This window comes from Panthera onca, chromosome D3, assembly GCF_046562875.1.
Source record: "Panthera onca isolate mPanOnc1 chromosome D3, mPanOnc1 haplotype 2, whole genome shotgun sequence".
In the NCBI taxonomy this organism is placed as follows: Eukaryota; Metazoa; Chordata; class Mammalia; order Carnivora; family Felidae; genus Panthera; species Panthera onca.
The window spans coordinates 54,089,265-54,111,558 of record NC_138350.1 but is presented as its reverse complement, the minus strand read 5'-3'; positions in this window follow the sequence as shown (position 1 = coordinate 54,111,558).

Here is a 22,294-nt window from a genome sequence, read left to right as displayed (position 1 = left end):
ATTCTGGACGTGACCTAACTGGGTCCTCCGTTTTATTGTCATTAGCAACACTGAAATCAGAGTGTCGGCCACAGGACTGAAGCTCTACTGAGAAGGATCCAATTCCAAGCCCATGTGGTCATTGGTAGGATTCAGTTCTTTGAGAGCTGTTGTACTGAGCACTTCAGGTTCTCACTGGCACTTGTCTGGAGGAATCCCTCGGTGCCTTTCCATGTGGGCTTTTCCGACATGGCAGCTAGCTTCATCAAGGTTTGCAAGTTGAGAATGCAATGGGAGAGTCAACCAGCAACAAAGAAGTTAAAATGTTTTGTAACTTAATCATTACATTTTTGTGGTATTGTTGGTTAGAAACAAGTTATTAGGTTTAGCCCACACTGAAAGGGAGGTGGTTACCCAAGGATGTGGAATCCAGGATGTGTGGACCATTGAAGGTTCTCTTAGAAGTCTGCCTATCACAAGGAGTCAGGAAGACAGAAGGTTGGAGTATTTTTTGTTGTTCTTGTTACTCCTTCTCTGCTTTGAAACACATCCCTGCATTAGTTGCATCTCTACTCGTGGCCTGTCACTACTTCGTGGTTCTAGCTCTTACTGGTCTCTAGGAACATTATTTCCTTCCCTTGCCCTTCAAACCAAGGGGTGAATGTTTTGCTATCATGGGTAGACTCTAGTTGCTAAAGCCCTTCCATTGTTTCTCTTAAACCTACCCTCTTTTATACAAGGTTCATTCATTAAAAACTCTTCTAAATTCATCTGAGTACAATTCTACTTTTTGCTGGAATTCTCATGAAGACAATTTTTGTCATGAAGAAGTCTTTGTTTTTATGGGATCAAATTTGCCAATTTTGATTATTTTGTTTCTTTTTTATTGTCATATTTTGAAAGGCTTTCTCTTCTTTCAGATAAAGAGGATGTAACAAAAATTGTTACCTTTCTTCCATATCTATCTCTCATGTTTATGTTTATTTATTGGGCATTTAAATCTTTGATCCACTAAAATGCATAAGCAGTGAAATTGTTTCCCTGATGACTACCCTCTCATTGCAACATTATTTATTGAATAATATTTATTTTCCCAGTAATAAATAACACCTATATTACATAATAAATTCCCATATATGTTTATTTCTATTGAAAATAATCCCTGTGTTTTAACTAAGATCAGACAATATATAAAAACGAAAATATTTTTCAGTTCAGTCTATGGAGGTGATATAATGCCAATTCCCCACATCCAAACACGAAATTGTTTCAATTCTGAATATAGATACAAAAGTTCTATATTAAATGTTTATAAATTAAAACTAGGACAGTGCATATAAAAATAATAAGAATAAAATAAAATTTATTCTGCAAACAAATATGATTAAATACTAAGAAATCTTTCATCAGACTTTATGATTTCTATATTTCTTGATTATGTCATGAGATACTAAAAATGAATTTGTTATAATGTAGTAATTATTTTTAATAAAATGTTGAAATATGAATAAAAAATCTATTAAATTTATAAAAACCGGGGCGCCTGGGTGGCTCAGTTGGTTGAGCATCCAGCTTCAGCTCAGGTTATGATCTCCTGGTCTGTGAGTTCGAGCCCCACATCGGGCTCTGTGCTGACAGCTCGGAGCCTGGAGCCTGCTTCGGATTCTGTGTCTCCCTCTCTTTCTGCTCCTTCCCTGCTTGTGCTCTGTCTCTCTCAAAAATAAATAAACATTAAAAAAATTTTAAAAAATTATAAAAACCGTATTCAAAAAGTCAGTAAGAAACATAAGCTAAATTCTAAAGATCAGAACATCCATGATGACTCACCACCACCTCTATGACTCAATATTGTTTGGTGGTCTTAGCTAATACAATTAGAGAAGAAAATCTACGTGAGAAGTGACCAAACTATCTCCAGTTGCAATGCTCTGATTCCATACTTAAAAAAGCAAAAGATTAATAAAATTCCTAGAATTGATTTAAAAAAAAATCAGTATCCTGCGGCACCTGGGTGGCTCAGTCGGTTAAGCATCCGACTTTGGCTCAGATCATGATCTTGTGGTTCGTGAGTTTGAGCCCCATGTCAGGCTCTGTGCTGACAGCTCAGAGCCTGGAGCCTGCTTGGGATTCTGTGTCTCCCTCTCTCTCTGCCCCTCCCCTGCTCATGCTCTTTCTCTCTCTCTCTCTCTTTCTCTCTCTCTCTCAAAAATAAACATTAAAAAAATTAAAATAAATAAAATGAAATAAATTAAAAGAAAAGAAAAAAATCAGTATCCTGGCTAGATATAAAGTAAATATATAAAATCAATATATTTTCTCTATACAACAAATAAGCACCCAGTAAAGCAAATGGCAAAAATAATTCATGTAGTATTGGAGCAAAAGTTACAAAATGCTTAGGATAACTTAAAGGGAATTGTGTATGACATACATAAAGTCATCTATAAAATACAATTGAGCTGCATAAAACCAAATCTAAAAAGATAGATATATAAATCTAATTAATTAATTATTCATCTTTTAATAAAATTATTCATTTGTTATTTCTGAATGAGAGAGAAAGAGAGAGAGAGAGAGAGAGAATGTGCACACACAAGTGGGGGAGGGGCAGAGAGAGAGGGAGACAGAATCTGAAGCAGCCTTCAGGCTCCAAGCTGTCAGCACGGAGCCAGATATGGGGCTCGAACTCACAAACCATGAGATCGTGACCTGAGCCAAAGTCCTGAGCTCAACTGACTGAGCCACCGGGGTACCCCTAATTATTTTTTTACACAGAACCCCCATAAATTTTATGGGGTTTGAATGGGTAAATGGATTTCAAATTTCATGTGGAGAACTAAAAATCTGGGAATTGCCAAAAAATAATGAAGAATAGAGTGATGGTAGACTGTTTCAATGGGATTAAGCATTTGTTATAAAGCCATTGTAATGTAAAAATTTTTACCCAAGACTACCCATGAATAGATCTAAGTATAAATAGAATTTTAATGTATGACAAGATGACATTTTAATTCACTGGAAAGATAATATTTAGTCAGTAAACTGTAGTTTTGCAATTGGTCACCCATGTGAATATACATCAATCAAAACCTCTATCATACATTATATTCAAACAAATATTCCAGATGGGTGAAGGGTTCAGATATAATTCAATATGATAACTTTAAAATTAAATTTCAGAAAACATTTGTATAAATTTGGTTGGGGATGACATTCCTTAGCAAGACTGGAACCCCATAAACTATACTTAAAAAGGAAAGACTTATCAGAGATAAGAATTGTAAATTTAGGTATGAAAAGCTATCATAAAAAAGCCCAAAGACCAATAATGAACTAAGAAAAAAAATGACATTTCATATTATGTACCAACAGAAAAATATACTTAAAATAAATACTTAATAAATATACTTAAAATAAAAATAGGTACTTAAAAATATATTTAAGATAACAAAATGTCCAAATACTTGTTAGAAAAATAGAGGCTACAAATTAGCAATTCCCAGACAAGAAAATATAATGGCTCAAATAAAAGAAAGCTGCTTAACCTCAAAAGTTTTTAGGAAAATTTTAATGGAAGCAAAAATTAGATAATTTCATCTTTCAGACTGGTTATGATTTAAAAGAAAAATGATCTCTAAGTGCTAAACAATAGGGAGATTGGAAAACTGTTTAGCACTGAGAGATAATTTTTCTTTTAAAATGAAAATACACACACACACACACACACACACACACTAGAGGTACAGATATACAAGGATGTTTATTCTAGCATTATTTTTAGTAGCAAACATTATAAACAAACACCTAAAGGTTTATTTTTTCATTTTATTTTTTTAATGTTTATTTATTCTTGAGAGAGAGAGAGAGACAGAGAGAGAGAGCAGGGGAGGGGCAGAGAGAGAGGGAGACACAAAATCCAAAGCAGGCTCCATGCTATCAGCACACAGCCCAACATAGGGCTCAAACTCATAAACCATGAGATCATGACCTGAGCAGAAGTCAGATACTTAATTGACTCCAGCCACTCACATGCCCCAATATCTAAATGTTTAATACAACAGGCAGGCTGGATAAATTGTGGCATATGTACAGTATGGACTATTAAGCAGTTATTTAAAAAGAGTGAGATATATTTATGTTCATTTACCTGAAGGAAGGTCCTTGCTATAGTGTTAAGCATAGTAGTTGAGAAATATATGATTCTATTTTGCTAAAATCTAATGAACAGCAATAACACACTAAAATTCTACGTGTGTGTGTGTGTGTGTGTGTGTGTGTGTGTAAAAAGTTGGTGAAAATACATACTAGGCTAACATTTACTATCTGAATGGGGATGTGATTCTAATTTTTGTTTTGTTTTTTAATTTCTTCTCTTTGCTTTAATCTGGTAAGAAAGAATTGCTTATGTTATTTAAAAAGTTACAGTAACAGAAATATATTAAAATAAATTGTAGCAAATTATTCACTAATATGTCTTATGTTTTATGAATAAAATGGTCAGCATTTGAATGATTCTAAAGGGGAGGTTTTTTGTTTGTTTTGTGTGTGTGTGTGTGTGTGTGTGTGTGTGTGTGTGTGTGTGTGTGTGTGTGTTTGGATTACATACACATTAAGTACAGGTAATTGTTAATGGCCAAAAGTGTCGTTGAAATAGTGGGAAATATTTGCAATCTTACAGAATAGGCAATGCTGCTGTCTACCTGATGTTTCATTCGCGTTCCTCTTTCCCTGACATTAGTGCCTCTGTTACAAATATACTGTGAAGTCCATTCTTGAAAGAACTCTACCAGGATTCTGAAATTTGAATTTTCTGTCCAGTGTAGCTGGGTAGGCTGGGCTAACCACTAGACCTCTGTGAAGGGATTGAATCAGCAGCACATACCCAGTTGAGGAGACAGATAAGGGGCACTCATAAACAGTTTTTTTCTCTTTAATTGGTTGTTTCCTAGTCCTTCTCTGACTTTAGAATTTTCCCCTTTCTTTGTGGTTTTAAAACCAGTGCAGGATCTGATGCAGAACTTTCAAGTATATAAATCCAGAACAATCATGACTTACTCTGCATGCTTCATTATCTTCAACTGTTTCTGATAAATATTTCTTTTTCCTCTGATTAAATCATGTTAGTTTGGCTTAAACTTTTTCCAGGCCTCAGATTTCAAAGCTTCTTAACTCCATCTCATTATTATTACTTTCTTTCCATCTCCTCTGCTCAAACATATATGGTAAATATTCTTTTGCAATATGGGGTTTACATTTAAATTTTTCTTTTTTTTAAAAGTTTGTTTGTGTGTTTGTTTGTTTATTTATTTATTTATTTATTTATTTATTTATTTATTTATTTATTTTGAGAGACAGAGAGACAGAGAGAGTGCACATGAACAGAGGAGGAGCAGAGGGAGGGAGAAAGAGAATCCCAAGCAGGCTCTGTGCTGTCAGCACAGAGGCCAATGTGGAGCTGGATCCCAGGAACCGCGAGATCATGACCTGAGCTGAAATCAAGACTTAGACGTTCAACAGAATGAGCCACCCAGGTGCCCCATATTTGTCTGTTTTTGATAGGTTAGTGAGGTCCTCATAAAATGAGTTGAAAGTATTCCTGTTTCTTCTACTTTCTAAAACTATTTGTGAAAATTGCTATTATTTTTCTTTTTAAAGTCTTTAGAATTCACCAGTGAAATCATCTGGACTTTAGGCTTTCTTTGGGGAAGGTTTTTATTACAAAGTCAGCTTTTAAAATACATTTAAACCTATTCAGACTATCTGTTAACTTCTTTTGGTAAGGCTTTTCTCCCCCCTGCTAATTTTCCCATTTGATCCATGTTGTTACATATATTATCATCTAACATATAGATGATATGATCTAAAATTATCCTATTAATATCTATAGGATGTCTAATATTATAATCTTTCCAATTCTGATACCAATAATTTGTATTTTCTCTTTTTTTCTTGATCAGATTTGCTAGGGATTCATAAATTTCAGAACAAATTTTGGTTTTGTTAAATTTATTGTTTGATTTATAGTAACTTCTGCTTCTTTACAGATAAAGAAATTAAGGTTTGCCAAAATCATGTAAATGTGAAGTAGTAAACCGAAGGTATAGAGATTCGGACACAATTCTTTTTGACTCTAAAGCCTGGTCTCTTTTCATTTCTTTATGAGATTTCCTATGTCTCAATTAGACTTTAGTTGCAAAAACTGCAGCTCTGTACTTTTTATTTACAGTATAATTATGCTAGATACTCTTATTTTTGAATTTTTTTTAAATGCTTATTTAGTTTTTGAGAGAGAGAGAGAGAGAAAGAGAGAGACAGAGCATGAGTGGGGGAGGGGCAGAGAGGGAGACACAGAATCCAAAGCAGGCTCCAGGCTCTGAGCTGTCAGCACAGAGCCCAATGGAGTGCTTGAAACCCACTAACTGTGAGATCACCACCTGAGCCGAAGTTGGATGCTTAACTGACTAAGCCACCCATAGATACTCTAATTTTTGGAATAGGTCTAGGATGGCTTCATTTTAGTTTACAGAATTCACATCTTTAGCAATTCTCATTGTAGTACATGACTCAGTATGAAAAAGCAAAATAAGAATAAGAGAAAAATCATGACTCTGCCCTAACATTATCTACCATTTATTTTCTTAGAGCATAAAATACATAAAGCGTTAATGATGCATTGGTTATCCTACCTGCCTATGTGAAACAATTTAGAATTTCTATTCTCACATGGAGATAGCTAGGGGAGAAAATGGTTCTTAGCCAAATCAGGGTATCAAGCTCAATTTAGGAGGTTTTAATCTGATGCCTGCCATTCAATTCCCATCTGCTAAATAAAAAAAAAATTAAGGGAGGGGGTGAGCTCCTGGCATGTATATTTATATCTAATGAATGTAATATGCTCCCCTGGAAAAGAATCTGCCCAATTAGTTAAAAAGTTATTCTATGCATGAGGTGAATTATGTTATATGTGCTATAAGCTATTATAATTTATTAACAATATTTATTCCTTTAGAGTTTTTTAAATAGTATGCACTATTATATATATGAATGAGACTGGACCCAAGATTTAGAAGTGGCACAAAATTGGCTAATCTAGCACAAGGGGTCTGATCCAGCACTATTTCAGAATATTGATTCCTATTCACCAAGAAGCTAGTAAGCCAAATGGAACACCCACACTAATCTTAGAGTGACCCAGATAGAACCTCTGAATGAACCTCCCTTACCAACTTCTCCTAGGAGAAGACATCATAATACATAGTACAGTACACCTCTAAGATGAATTTCCTTCAGGCCACACTTTATCTGGCAAGCCTTTTGACACTATTATATTCTAAAAACTATATGTTAGAGTTATTGCTTATAACTTAGATAGCAAACATAGTATTTTAATAAGTAATGCCCCAGTTTGCATTATAACTAGTGATACTTCTATTGAATTCATCATAGGTAGGTGAACATATCTATATTAAATTACTTGTAGAATACACACAAATGTGTTGGAAGTGAATTTTTAAATGTTTACTCTCTTACTTCCCATAGTCATATGAATCTCAATTAGTTTTGATAATAAGGACAAATGAAATTGAGGATTAAAAATATACATGAGAACAGTGTATATATTATAATATTTATAGCTTTTAAAAACTTTTTTAATGTTTATTTTTGAGAGAGAGAGATAGAGAAAGAGAGAGAGAGAGAGAGAGAGAGAGAGAGAGAGAGAAGGGGAGGGGCAGAGAGAGAGAGGGAGAAACAGAATCTGAAGTAGGCTCCCAGCTGTCAGCATAGAGCCCAATGCGGGGCTTGAACTCACAAACCGTGAGATCATGACCTGAGCCTAAGTTGGACACTTAACTGACTGAGCCACCCAGGCACCCCAATAACATTTATAGTTTTAAATACATGTACAACCGGGGTGCCTGGGTGGCTCAGTTGGTTAAGCGACCAACTTCGGCTCAGGTCATGATCTTGCAGTTTGTGAGTTCGAGCCCCGCGACAGGTTCTGTGCTGACAGCTCAGAGCCTGGAGCCTGCTTCAGATTCTGTGTCTCCCCATCTCTCTATACCTCCCCTGCTCACGCTCTTTGTCTCTCTGTCTCTCAATAATAAATAAACGTTAAAAAAATTTTTTTAAATACATGTACAACCAAAATAAAGGTTTTGGGTTTTTTTCTCCCTAAAAATAGAGTTGCCAGATAAAATACACTACTTAAATCTGAATTTCAGATAAACAACAAGCAACACTTTAGTATACGTATTTCCCAAATATTGCGCTGAACATACTTATATTAAAATATATACCTGCGGGCCTGGGTGGCTCAGTCAGTTGAATCTCTGACTCTTGATTTCGGCTCAGGTCATGATCTCGCGGTTCCTGGGATCCAGCTCCACATTGGCCTCTGTGCTGACAGCACAGAGCCTGCTTGGGATTCTCTCTCTCCCTCTCTCACTGTCCCTCCCTCTCTCTCTCTAAATAAATAAGTAAATTTTTAAAAACGTATTCCTTATTTCTCTGATATTTACATCTTATTCAGCATCCTGTTCTCCCCCCTAAATATGGGAACCCCTTTGAAAGAGAAAAAGAAAATGCTTCATTTTCAAGAGTTACTTAGGATATTTCATAATGTTTGTTTTTAACTAAAGACTTTAGGTAACTGACTTAACTATAGTCTTCTTTTCCTTAGTAACTTGTTACAATTTAAATAGGGCACACTTGAGTTAATATGAAACTTCCTCCTTAAAAGAAAAAAAAAACTTCACAACTGAGTTTTTTCAAGATCTAATTCATCAAGGTCACTTTCACCTACAAAAACATTTTCAAGTAATTTAAACAGATGGGCAAAGATGTTAACCACATTCAAAGATTTATCTTGACACAGTTTATAGCTCCTGATAAGCTTTTTCTGTGGTTCCTTTCTCCATATGACTTTGTGAAGCCATTGTCCAGAGGTCAAAAGCCAGAGTTCTCTGACATTTTGAGCCAGAGAAAGGTATTTTCTTCCTTCTTCCCCCAAAAGTTTCTGTTGGTACACATCTAAGCCCATATGAGATAATGTGCAATCATCTGCAGAATGCAGGCAAGAGCAGCAACCTAGAATAAAAATGCCTCCTTCTATCCCACTCATTAATTTTCCCCAGTGAAATCACTCAAAAATTAAATTATGCTCTACATGCTCTGTCTCAGATCATATTTTGGATTCTACATTCCTTATTCAATATATGAGTAGGATATTAAGAGAAAGCTAAATAAGTAATCTATAACCCAATATTTTATATGTTAAATGTAAGAGCTTTTACTTGTCACCCACAGTGTCTTTGTGATTTGGCTGTGAAAACAAATTTTTTTTTTCCCGTGAATGCAGAGAATATAGCTTCCAGTTCTTTCTCATCCTTCTAATTAAGTACTATCTGAATAGACTTGGATCTTAATTGAAACCTAATTATATTATCAACATTCAAAGTAAAATTAAAAAGTACAATTTAATCACTGCTGCTTGCAAATTCAGTAACCATTCCAAAAATTAGGAATCTAAGACTGCAATATTTTAATGGTTTCTGACATAATCAAAAATCAAAAATCAAAAAGCTCAAAAATTGATTTATTCATGGGCTTGTATTGGTCATAATCTGATTAGCAAAGCACCTAGACTTTAGCACTTCTGTTGACAGAAGCTAAAAGTGGTATGCAAGTGGCATTTCTCTTTCCCTAAGAGGAAATTACAAAATATTCTACATTGGAGGATTTCAATATAGAACAATATTGACAGTGTTCTTTATTATAATGGGCTCAGCATACATTTTGTTTAATAAAATTCCGAACATCACATTAGAGATCACCCTTTTTTCTACCCCTCTTTCCTCCTTCTAGAGTTACTCTTCATCTGGTCTTGGGTGCATGCTCTTCTTTCATTTACCACATGTATCCCTCTGCATTCTAATTTTTGGTATATTTCTCTATTTCCCACATCAAATCATAGCTAACATAAGGAAGTGTCATTGTCTTTCATGTATAGTAAAAGAAAAATACATGCCTATGAGCCAATCACAATACTATTGGCTAATTAATAAGAGCAACTCAAGTGATAAGTTTAGTGGAGTGGGAGAAGCACAAAAACTATAGTAAATGTTAAATCACAATGAAAAAAGATAATAGATATTTCATGTGTGCATAAAAGTAATTATGAGGTCATAATTTTGGTAACTGTAGAAATAAAATCTGAGGGATGATAATTCTGGTTTTAATAAAGGACAGAAAGTCTTAAATTAATTATTATTTCAAGAGTTGAGAAAATTGAGAGCATATATATTTATATGCATTTATATATGTTTATAGATGTTAAATATATATTAAATGGAAACTATTTTTATTTATATATGTATATATGTTACATGTATATATATTCTGTTTATGTACGAATACCTGTATATTCTGTATACATATACACAAGAGAAATAGTTTCTCATTAAACATATCTCCCCCTCTCCCCAGAATATTTCTATCTCTGTATCTAATGACTTCTTGACATCCTCACACATTTACCTATAAAATTCTATATAATTCTGTTACAAGATATATTTCAATGGTAATATTTTTGTTGATAGAAGTTTGGAAAGTACAGAAAAAGCATTCACAGCATGAATATTGCTCTGGTTGGAAGTGATAGGAAAGCGGGCAGAAAGACTCTGGTATTTGAAATTCAAAAATATGTGATCCTTTTTAAATGTATTGATTGAATAGTGGATCTTCCTCTTGCATCCTGGACATGGACTGTGTGCGAATCTGGACTAGAGAGTTAAGAAATATATGGGAAGAGGAAAGTTAATGGCTGGTCTTGTAGTCTTTCCTTAAGACTCATCTGATGATGTCTGGTAAATCTCTCACACCAACTCAAGAAATTGTTAGTCGATTACTATACTTGATCCAAGACAAATTATAATTGAGTCAAGTTCTGTATTTTGGAACAAGCCTTTTTACTTCCTTGTTGACATCGAGTAGTGAGCATTGACATTGAGATGAAGCTCAGAGAATTGGGACCAGTGCAGTACAGCTCACAAGCTATGTTACCAGGTAATCAAGAACACTTGGGGAAACAGTGTGACTAGCTAGTCACGTAAACCTGAGGCAGGACTGTCCAGGACAAAGTACGCTAAAGCCAATTGCATCTCTTAGCTTAGATTTTTCCACCCACACTCAGCCTCACCTCTCATAATCACACATATCCTGAGAGTGGAATGCCTGGGAAACTGGAAGCTATGTCTGGATGTCAGGACACTCCTGCTCTGCTCCTGCTGTGCACAGTGTATCATTTACTGCCCTTTATCTTTTTACAAAGTCAAGTGAACTTGATGCTGGGTGAAGCTTATTATGCTTCATTAGCTTAATTATAGAAAAATTAAAATGATTGGCAGATAATGGTTATCTCTTAATGATTTTTAGCAATGCACTACAAGAAGGGGATAAACTCAGACTAGAGGTAACCTGTTAAAAGCCAGAAAGGTCAGAAAACACAGCTTTTAAAAGCTTCCTGAACTGGTAAATTGAAGCCATAAATGTTAAAAAAAAAAAAAAAAAAAGAAAAGAAAAGAAAAAGAAAGAAAGAAAAGAAAAAAAACCCAAATTTCCTACTCCAGGCTGAAAGTGATACCAGCAGAGGCAGCAAAGTCTCAGCCTGAGAAGGATATTAGGCTGGGGTCCTAAGCAGCAAAAAATAAGATTAATGGATTGCCTTCCCACTATATCCTAGACTTTTAATATGCATCTAGTTAATGGCCATTAAGCAAAAGAATCAGATGATAGATAGATAGATAGATAGATAGATAGATAGATAGATATAATGGTCTGCAGGTAATAGATAAGATTCTTCAGGTTTACTGACTATATTTAGAACACATCCATGTTTGCAGGTACTTGAAAATGACACAGTATAAAGAAAATGGAAGTCTAGTAATTTTTGAAGGAGAATGGATTACTGGATTGCCCAAAATCACCAGGCAAGGCTAGCAACAGCCTGTGACTATTAAGAGCTAATGGTTTTCTTAAAGATGGTTCAGTTTTGGACAGGAGGAGTTTGAAGAACTTAGATATATCTTAAGTGTTCATATCTGGCAAGAGCTGGATTGCTACTTTTCCATGAGCTCAAACTTGCTGAAAGATAGAAGTTTGTAAATGTCAAACAATAGACGGTTGTGAAAACCAAGATAATGCATATATTTCAGTGAGAGCCTGTTAGGTTTGAAGGAAAGGTAGTGGCAGAACAGAAGACTGCAGAACATAAAAATTTAAGGGTCAAGTAGAGGAGGCTATGAAAAAAAAAGGCATGGAGAGGCTGAAGCTATAGAAGGAAGATATGAGTATATTGGATGAACAGGGACACAAAGGTATGTCCTCATTTGTGTAAAAAGTTATTAAATTTCTTGAAGGCTTATTTATGAAAAGGAAGGAATTCAAGTGGAGGAACTGATCTAGAATAGGAAGAATACCTCATGCTCATATATAGGAAGGAAGAAGAAAAAAAAAAGTGCAGACATAATTTCCTGGAAGAGGGGTGGCAGAAATTTGAGAATGTTAAATATAATCTCCCCCCCACCAAGTAATTAGTAAGGAAGTTAAGGATTATAGGTTATATAGGTAGTTTTAGGTGAGTAGTGGTGGTGTGAGTGAGAAAGGGAGATGAAAGGGACAAACAAAATAATCTTTGAGGGGTGTGGAGTGCTCAGCTGACATGAAAAACCATGACAGGAATCAGCAAAAAATCCAAATATAATTTGCTCCTAAAGAGATTTCTATTTCTTTACATTATTCCAAAAAACTTAAATCAAAATGTAGCTTTTTCACTATCTGATTTTCCTCTCCCTCTACTTTTATTTAACATGGAACACTAATGCAGGATGACTTTATAGCTATAATATGGAGAATATATATTATATTTCTGGTGAATTAATGTTTTTATTATACATAGAGCAATTCTTTTATCCCAAATGGATTTGCCTATTGATATATGTTTTGTCCTCTCATGTCAAAGCATTTCTGCCAGTGGGCATTGCTGTGAACAAAACTGATTACTAAAAAGAAATGAAATTCTTCTTTCTCCACATACACATACACGTACATGCACACACACACACACACACACACACACACACACACACACAGAGATGCTCACACAATTTGCATATATCTTTGATGATTTTGAGAATCAACAAATAGAAACCAAAGTGTGCTGGGGGAAATATTTACTATTTACATTTTTAAATAGGCTGCCATTATTTATACTACTGTCATTTTGTGTTATAACTGAATTTGTCTACTGTACTTCATTAGTGGCTTAATAGTACAACGCTTTCCTGAACCTTTAGTACCGTGATGATTCAGGGTTCTTGCAACATTACTGTTCTTACTATATTTAGGATTATAAATTTAGTATATGAGACTATTTTTTCATAGCCCTTCTTCAATTAAAGTAATGTGCAGCAGGTGAAGAGTGGTTTGGGAGCAGGGAAATGATGTGGTTAGAGCTGTGCTTTAGGAACATTAATCTGTCAGGATTATAGAGTACAGAATGGCATCTACATGACTTGGCAACCAATTGGATGCTGAGCAGAGTAGGATGTGAGGTGGTGAAGCCAGGAGTCTCCAAATGTGTCTCCAATTCTTTTGGAATCTGACTCTTTTTGGAGTCTTCAAATGTGATTCCAAGGTCTTGAGTTGTAGGCACTATGAATATTAGTTTGTATTAATCACAAAAAGAAGGAGAAGAGTATCAGAGATGAATATCAGAGACTTTGGGGGAAGAGACTTAATAGTTTTTAATATAATCAATTTAAGGATGTGTGAAGATATTCAGAGTATTAGAAAGTTTGGAATTGAGTTCAAGAGGGAAGCTGGGCACAGTGTAGGAGAGATCCTTCACTGAACTTCATAAACTGGTATATTTGCAATAAATATTAAGATGATATGCTGTCTGGATGGTGTAAATAATGCAGTAAATAATCAGTGAAATACCATAAAGGGGAGACAGAAACATTAGTGTCAGAATAGGAAGTCATACAGAAAATGTAATCAAAGCATGGCATCTTTTAATGTATTCGCTCCCCATATCAAATGCAGGCCTTTCTTTCACGCTGGTTACTATTTATCCTTAAAAGTAGGTATTTTCAATATCTAGGAACTTTCTATCAGGGTCTACCAGGGTTAATCTGTTACTCTCTTTCTTCTACCCTATACTTTTTCTAGTTCTTTCCTGGCTAAGCCCTTACTGCTTAGGGACCACGAGTATCTCTACTCAGTGACCTCACAATAGTGAGTTTTGTGTTTGGTAATGATTCTTCATGGTCTGTTACATACATTACAATAACCTCTCTTTCTAGATTTTCCCAGTATGTCCAACACCTATCAATTCCCTTGTGGAGGTACAGACCAGACTTCTGCCCATTCCATGCTGCTCTCTGTTTTCTGCTATCTTGATCCATAAATTAATTGCTTCAGTAGCCTTGAACAAGTTCCTGCTTAGCCCAATAAGACTGACACCACATTTGAGCTTCAGCTTTCTGTGCTGGGAGGGACTGATCTGTTAGGCAGAGAACTGGGCAAACGTGCAGCTCATCTCTTATTTTTTCCTTCCTTCATTGATTATGATCCTTCTTTGCCTATTTTCTAATCCTCAAAAAGTGAGATGCCCTTTACATTTTGTCCAGTTTATATTTGCTTATGGTGGGAAGGAAATTCCTTTAGTAAATGTGCCATCATGGCTGAAAGCAACACTTCCTGAAGCTGTAAAATTTTAACAAATAAATGCTTCTAAAATATCCAAATTCATTTGTGTGTTGTGGTCGCTGAGACCACCTGCATATTCGGTGATTCTCTAGGAAGACTTATCATATAGTCATATGATGGCTATGATTTATCGACGTTAAAGTAAAAGGATACAAAGCAGAATCACAGGGAAAAGGCATGTGGGGCAAACTCTCCTGAAACCAGCCACAAGCTTCCAGGAGTCCTCTCCTGGTACAATTACAAAGGATCACTTAATTTCTCCAGCAATGAGTGGCAATAACATGAGTGAAATGTCTATCAGGGAGACACATTAGAAACTCAATGCCCTCTGCCTAGCATGTATCAAAGATCCAGACTCCCAGAAGGAAAGGATGTGTTCAGCATAAACCACACTACTTGCACAAATGCTTTGGGCCAGTGAGCCACCCTATTATTCAAGGAATAATGGAAACACTCCTGACGTGTTAGCTTTCAGATACCAGCCAAAGGCCAACCTTGCAAGTAACTAAGAATAAAAGTCTCAGGCTTACTATGTGAACCCTTTTCCTGCACAATGCGGTATCTCTAATTTAAGCCCCCAATGAGATACAGAACTTAACATGATCCGCTTAATTTATGAACAATGTCCCTCCATCTTGTTTTTCTTCCCTGAAATTTTAAGTTTGTTTTTACAGAACAAACTACTTATTTTTCAAGTAGCAGTAAACTATACTGATATAATTGAATATAAATAGATGGATATACAGTTAATTCTCATCATTCTCAGATTCTGTGTCTGCAAATTCATCTACTCACTAAAGTTTACTGTGACCCCAAAATTCATACTCCCATTTTCGTGCTTATTTGTGGACTTGTTCAAAGTGGTGAGAAATTTGAGTCCATCAACATGCACATTCATGGCTGAGGTCAGACAAGGCCAGCCTCTGTCTTCTTGTTTCAGTTCTCATGCAAAAATGACTAGAGGCTAGAGATAAGAGGGGTCAGGGCAGTCAAGTACCAAAACTCTGGCTCAGAGTCAGCTGGATGGGGTGAGATTTCCAACTCTGGCCCCACTTAGTGAAGTGGCCCCAGGCAGGTCACTTGCCACTTTTGAACGTTTTCTTTTTTGTAAGATAAATACAATTTAGCAGAATAAGCTATTTTTAGGATTTAAAGGTTATAATCCATGTGAGATGTATATGTATGTATTTCCCTTGGGGGCAGTGGTTCAGTATTTCCGAATTTCGTGTTCCCGTGACTTTATAGAATATAATTACTGTGAATGATGAGTATCAGCTGTATGCATTTTTATCTCATTCCTCCATTTTGTGTTGGATTGTCTTCTTGCTGAAGTTCATGTTTTATAGATTTTAGTGTGGATCTGAGAGTAGCAATCTATATTAATCTTTCCCATCATAAGGTGACTTAATTTGTTCTCCTTCTAGAATAATAATTAATAGGGTATCAATTTTAGGTTTAGGTTGACAATTTGCATATATCATCCCATTTTCTCCTGGCATGAATGAGGTGATAAGAAAACTGCCGTAGGTCTATTTATTGTTCCTTTGTAAGTCATCAGTTCTTCAGAGGGCTTTTAAGAGTATTCTACCTTTGATATTTTGCAGTTATACCATAATGTATCTACGTGTTGATTTATTTTTAGTCCTGCTTAGGTCTCTGAGAGTCTTTTTGAACGGAGTACTAAATGAATTTCTTTATTCCCAAAAACTCTTTACCTTTACTTACCAAAATATTGCTTCCTCACCAATTCCTTTTTGTTCTTCTAAAAGAGAGATTCGCAAATGAACCACAAGGGCCTAACTGGCCTATTGTCTGTTTTTGCAAATAAACTTTGGTTGGAACACAGCCACCTGTTTGTTTACAAATTATCTATAGCTGCTGTTGCACTATAGTGACAGAGTGGAGACTAGCCTGCAAAGTCTAAAATATTTACCATTTGGCTCTTTATTGAAAAAGTTTGCTGACCTCTGTTCTAGGGCTCCTAGTAGATGTGTATTGAAGCAGCACTTAGTCTAACTCTTGACTGACTCTTCTTATTTTCAAAATGATGTTGCATTTCTGTACTAGTTTTTGGTTTTCCCATTTATCAATTCTTTTAAAGTTTCCAATTCAGAGTTTACTCATTTTTTTGCAGGTAAAAAATTTCAGTGACTATTTTCTTAGTTCCAGTATTTCAATTGATTACTCTCAAAAAGGCTCATTTCTTTTTGTTCTATTTCAGTTTCTTGCACACTTTTATGGGTATAATGTCTTCAATTATCTCACTCACTGAAATTTAAGCTCCATGAAGGTTATGATTTTTGTGTGTTTTGCTTTATGAGTTCTATTCCCAGTTTCATATAAGCCATAGAACCAACCAGTGGTCAGCAGTTTTTTTTTTCAGCATCTGTTCGAAAGTTGGGTAAGAGACAGGAAAAGGAGTTTTAGAAGTAAGCCTGGTTTTGGTCACTGATTCTTAAAAAGTACTTTAATCATTATTACTTAATATAACTTAATTTCCAGATGCTTCTGTTGGTTTCTGGAGGTGGGAAGCTCACAACTTCTGCTCCTGGAACAATTTGGTATCTTGTTCTGTTTCATCTCATAGGAATGTCTAGCTTGCTGTGAGATCAGCTATCTGTATTTTTTTTTTCTCTTTTTATCTTCTGTGGATTTTACCCTCATAGTTTCTTCAATGTGTAAAAAGATCATGCATTTCCCCCTTATTCTTTACTTTCACTTATTTGTTTTCCATCCACATTTATCTCACCCCTCTCTTGCATCATTAAGTGCCCTCTATGCTGGACCATTTCCATTACCATGGAAAGAATGCTGTAATATTTCCCATCTTACTAAAACTCCCCCTTTACCTCACCTCTCCTCCAGCTAAAGCTCATACTCTTATTTTGCTTTACACCGCACACCTCACAGTCGTCTATACTGGCCAACTCTATGTCTTTTCCAATTCTGTCCTCCAGGTACTCTATGGCCTTCACTGAAGCCATGAAGGTCAAGGTCCCAACGACTCATGCAGCCCAAATTCACCAACTGTTTGTCAGTCCCCAGCTCACCTGACTCATCAAAAGTATGACATGACTGACCGTTTTTCCCTTCTTAAAACAGTTGCTATACATCAATTTGGTGACACCCCCACTCTTGTGAATATCCATTGCCTCACTTTGACTCACTCCTGAAGTCTTTCTGGACCTTTGTCAAGTTTCTTGACTTTTTAAAATTAATACCTGTTCCCCAAGAATCAGACTCCGACATCTTCTGTGTTTATACTTACTCCCCAGGTGATCTCACCCAGCCCCATACTTTCATACGCTAGCTATATATTCCCCATGCAATTATTTATAATTCTAGCTCAAACTTTCTTCTTGATATGAGACTCCACAATCCCTCTTGCATTTCTATTAGGTATTTCAATCTTAATTTGTCCAAAATGGGATTGTTGATTCCTTTCTGAATCCCTGTTAAAATTATCCCTCACTGTGTGTGTTCCATTTCAGACAATTGCATCTATATTCAGTGGGATCAAGCAAACAACAACAAAAAGCTTGTAATCATCCTTGACTTCTCCTTTTTTCTCACAACCCACATCTAGTCCATCAGAAAATCCTGTTGGCTCTATCTTTAAAAACAAATTCACATTCTGACCTTTTATTATAACAACCATGGCTCAGTGATGTTTAATCTGCCATAATCTCTTACCTGAATAGCTACTTAACTCAGTTTAAGTTTTTATTTTTTGATACCTAGATGCTAACTAGTCTCTACACAACTGCCAGAGTGTTCCTTCTAAAATAGAAGGCAGATTACTGTATTCCCCTCATAGAACCTTCCAATTGCTTCTTATCACATTTACACAAGAATCTAAAGTCCTAAAGTCTGTATGATTTGCCCCTGGCTGCCCTATCTAAGATCTATAGGATTTGGTCCTGGCTACTTAGCTACTTATTTTATGTTATTTCCTAGCACTCCTGCTCATTCCCAGTGACTTCCAGACACACTGCTCTAATCTTTCTTCCACAAACGCACCAAGTTTTGACTTTTCTCTACAATCCATGTTTTAGCAATGCATATTTGCTTCTATTTGATTGGTGAACAAGGTAATGATGCCAGCACAATGCTAAGTTGCACTGGGTCTATATGTGATCTTTTCCTAGGCAAGGGGAACCAAAATAAGCAAGAGATGCATTATAACTATTTAGCCAGAGAGAAAGTTTCCCTTCACTCAGCCGCTGCACTGGGGGTATGAATAAGCAAGGCTCCTGTACCAGCAACCACCACCCAACCAGGTACACCCCCAACCTTCTGTAGCTCGCACCTATGTGGGTTGCACTGTCTCCCAAGCCCACTTAATGGCTGCCCCATGCTCTTAGAACTTTGTTTCATCCAGCACTCTTTCAGCTCTTGCCAGCTCTGTTCTGATATTAAGCATTGCCAATGATCTCCAATTTATTGCTTCTGCACACTTTAAATATTCATGGTGGTGGCCTCCAGTCATGCTTGACTAGTTGCCTGGATCACCCAGTTTGGGGTACCAATGACTGTTAAATTCTCTGGTTTCACAGTTGGACAGATACCATGTGATCTGCTCCTAATCTTAACTCCCCTTTAAGCCCATATTTTTGCAGAAAAAAGTTTTACCCTCCACCACTATTATAAATATACAAAACATAGCAGAAATACCTCATTCTTCTGCCCATGAGCCTTGGCATTTATCGTTTATTTTGTCAAGGACACTCTACCCCAAACAGCTTCATTGATTTGCTTTCTCAATGACACCTTACCCACAAGGCGTTTCAATGCAACACACCTAAAATAACACCCACCCTCAGTACTCTATCCCTTTAACCTCTCTTCACTTCCTTCTTAGCTCCTGATAATTATATATTCATTTGTATATGGACGAATTGTCTGCTTCCCACACTAGAATGTAAGCTCTATCAGGGCAGGAATTTTATGTTTTGTTTACTGCAATAAAAATATTTGGCAAATACTTGGTGCTCAATAAACATTTGCTGAATTAATGAATAAATGGCTCAATGAGTGGATAGTTTCCTCTTCTAATAAACACTTTTCCACAGTCTTTGATGCAGACTACTTTGTGAAAATTATTTCTCATTTTCAACTACATATTAAATAAAAGAAATCATTTTAAGACTAAGAGTTAAAGTAATTTCATGAGTTAATACATTTAGCTATAAACCAATGCTAATGACTTAAATATAATTGCTAAAACTCTTTTAACTAAAAAGAATTGCTTTAGGACGTTTAATGTTGTCATTAATAATTTCAAGAGAGTAAATTAAAGCTCTGTGGCATGGTAGAAATTCAAGATCTCTGAATAAGAAAAGTTAAGCCTGAGTATAGCAGCATGTATATATTTGTTTAGTTACATTCTTTTATTTTCCAACGGTATATTTGAAAGGTAAGTACTAGGTGATACAAACATCTAATCTCCTCAGCTCTTCTTTTCGAGATTGGATTTCACAACCTGTTTTTGTTAACCTATTAATCTTCCTTATTTTTCAAGTGTCAGGTGGAACGGGGCTCTCATTTCCCAGTGGTAAAAACTCTGTAGGGGAAAAGGCTTGACCCTTATCAAGCAGAATTAGAGTCATCCCGGAATTTACTATCCTGTTTATATATTCCTGGGGCTAGAAAGACCTCTATGGAAAGTGGTGGGAGTGGAGACGCATGTAGGTGTGCAGTGGGAAGAAAGAAGAGGTAGGTGAGAGTGGTCATGGGATATGATTACATAAATTATACTTAAAAAATAGGAGAGTGTGTGATGGTCTGTGTGTAACTTTCCTGTTTTCTCATATGTGAGGTGGCCCAGCAAAGCGGCTAAGAGTGTATCTCTATAACTTGGCTGCCTGGACTTGACTGCTTTCTTTACCACCTACTGGTTGTGATATCTTGGGGAAGTTTACCTTTGTTTAGTCACCTGTAAAAGTAACTGCTCCAAAGAATTATTGTGATAATTAAATAAATTAATGATGTAAAGCATTTAGAACAGTGTCTAGTATGTAATAAATTTTCAGTGTGGTGTTTGCTATATTTCATTCTTCCTTCTGAATGAGGTTGCTAATCAACGAAATGAACAGCAAAGAATTTAAGAATGCCCAAAGAGCAAGAGCTAAATACAAGTTACTTAAGTAAATGGAGAGAGCCTTTATTTTTTTTATATTAAAACAAGGAGAATATTAATCTTTTTTGATGTAACTGTTTTTTTTTTTACTGTAGTTGACACACGATGTTATGTTAGCTTCACGTGTACAACATAGTGATTTGACAACTCTATGTGTTATGTCACGTTTACCACGATGAAGCCATTAGGCCATGTGGCTTTGGAAGCACTAGTTTTCATTAGTGTGTATTTCTAGCTAGGTGCATCAATTTTACAATGAAAACTAGATCTTGAAGCAGATAAATTTAATAAGATAGAAACTATAAAAGAACATTTTAATAGGTTTTATGACATTAAAATCAAGAATCATTTTTGAATTTCTAAATTATTAATGAAAATAATTTGACAAAAGCCTTGCAACTGTTGTTTGTGCACTAAAGAAGTAACAACATTTCAACTATAAAAATTTCTCCTTAGGATCTGGTGACTTGGTCATAAAAAATTGTCTTGAGACTGAAACCTGGCATACGTTGTGTTCATTTGAAGCATAAATGGCTATTAGTTAGAAACTGTCATCATTATATCTTGAAAAGCAGGAAGAATATTAGTTTTATATTTCTCACTTATTAAGCTCTAACAGAAGGTAGAGTTCTCTTAAAATGGACGTTTTTGTTTTAATAGTCATGACTAAATTCTGAAGACTTCAAGGCAATGCACACACATAAACTTCATGGGAATTCTAGATAATAATTAACAATAGCATGTCGTGACAGAGGGAAACCATGAAGGCCAAATAAGACATGTGGTAATAGTCACTGGTTGGGCTGACACACCACAGGGGCTTCATTAAGGATGACTGTGCTATTTCTCTTGTAAAATTTATAAATTTGAAGTATACAATCAGAATTAATCTCAGATTCAAGTAAAAGAAAATAACTACAAATGTGCTTGCTGCTTTAGAAATATAACTTTTTAATGATATTGAGTTACAGAAATATGTGAAAAGAAAACTTGGAACACTTTAAGCTGAGTGGTGCTGATTAGCCCAGCGGGCCATATGGGTAAAATATTTTGTTGGAATTCAAATGAAATGTCTGATGATAATCACAACAGAACTGTGGATATAGAAAATTATCTGTTCATCTCGATCTAAAATTTTGCTCAAATTATGTTTAGTGGAGCACATTACGTGGATATACTACATATGTATGTGTGTTTAAAGCTTTCTGGTAGGAATTCTCCAGTCATATAGTCAGGTGGCAAATGTAACTTTTAGTTGTCAACTGAACAACCTCTACTTTGGACACCGATTTTTATTGATGGTTAATAACTGAATCTAACTGATTTCAAGTTAGCTGACATTCCAATATTTTTCCTTTCAATTGTACTCCATCAAAGCAGAGTAGACCAAAGACTCTTCTTCCCAAT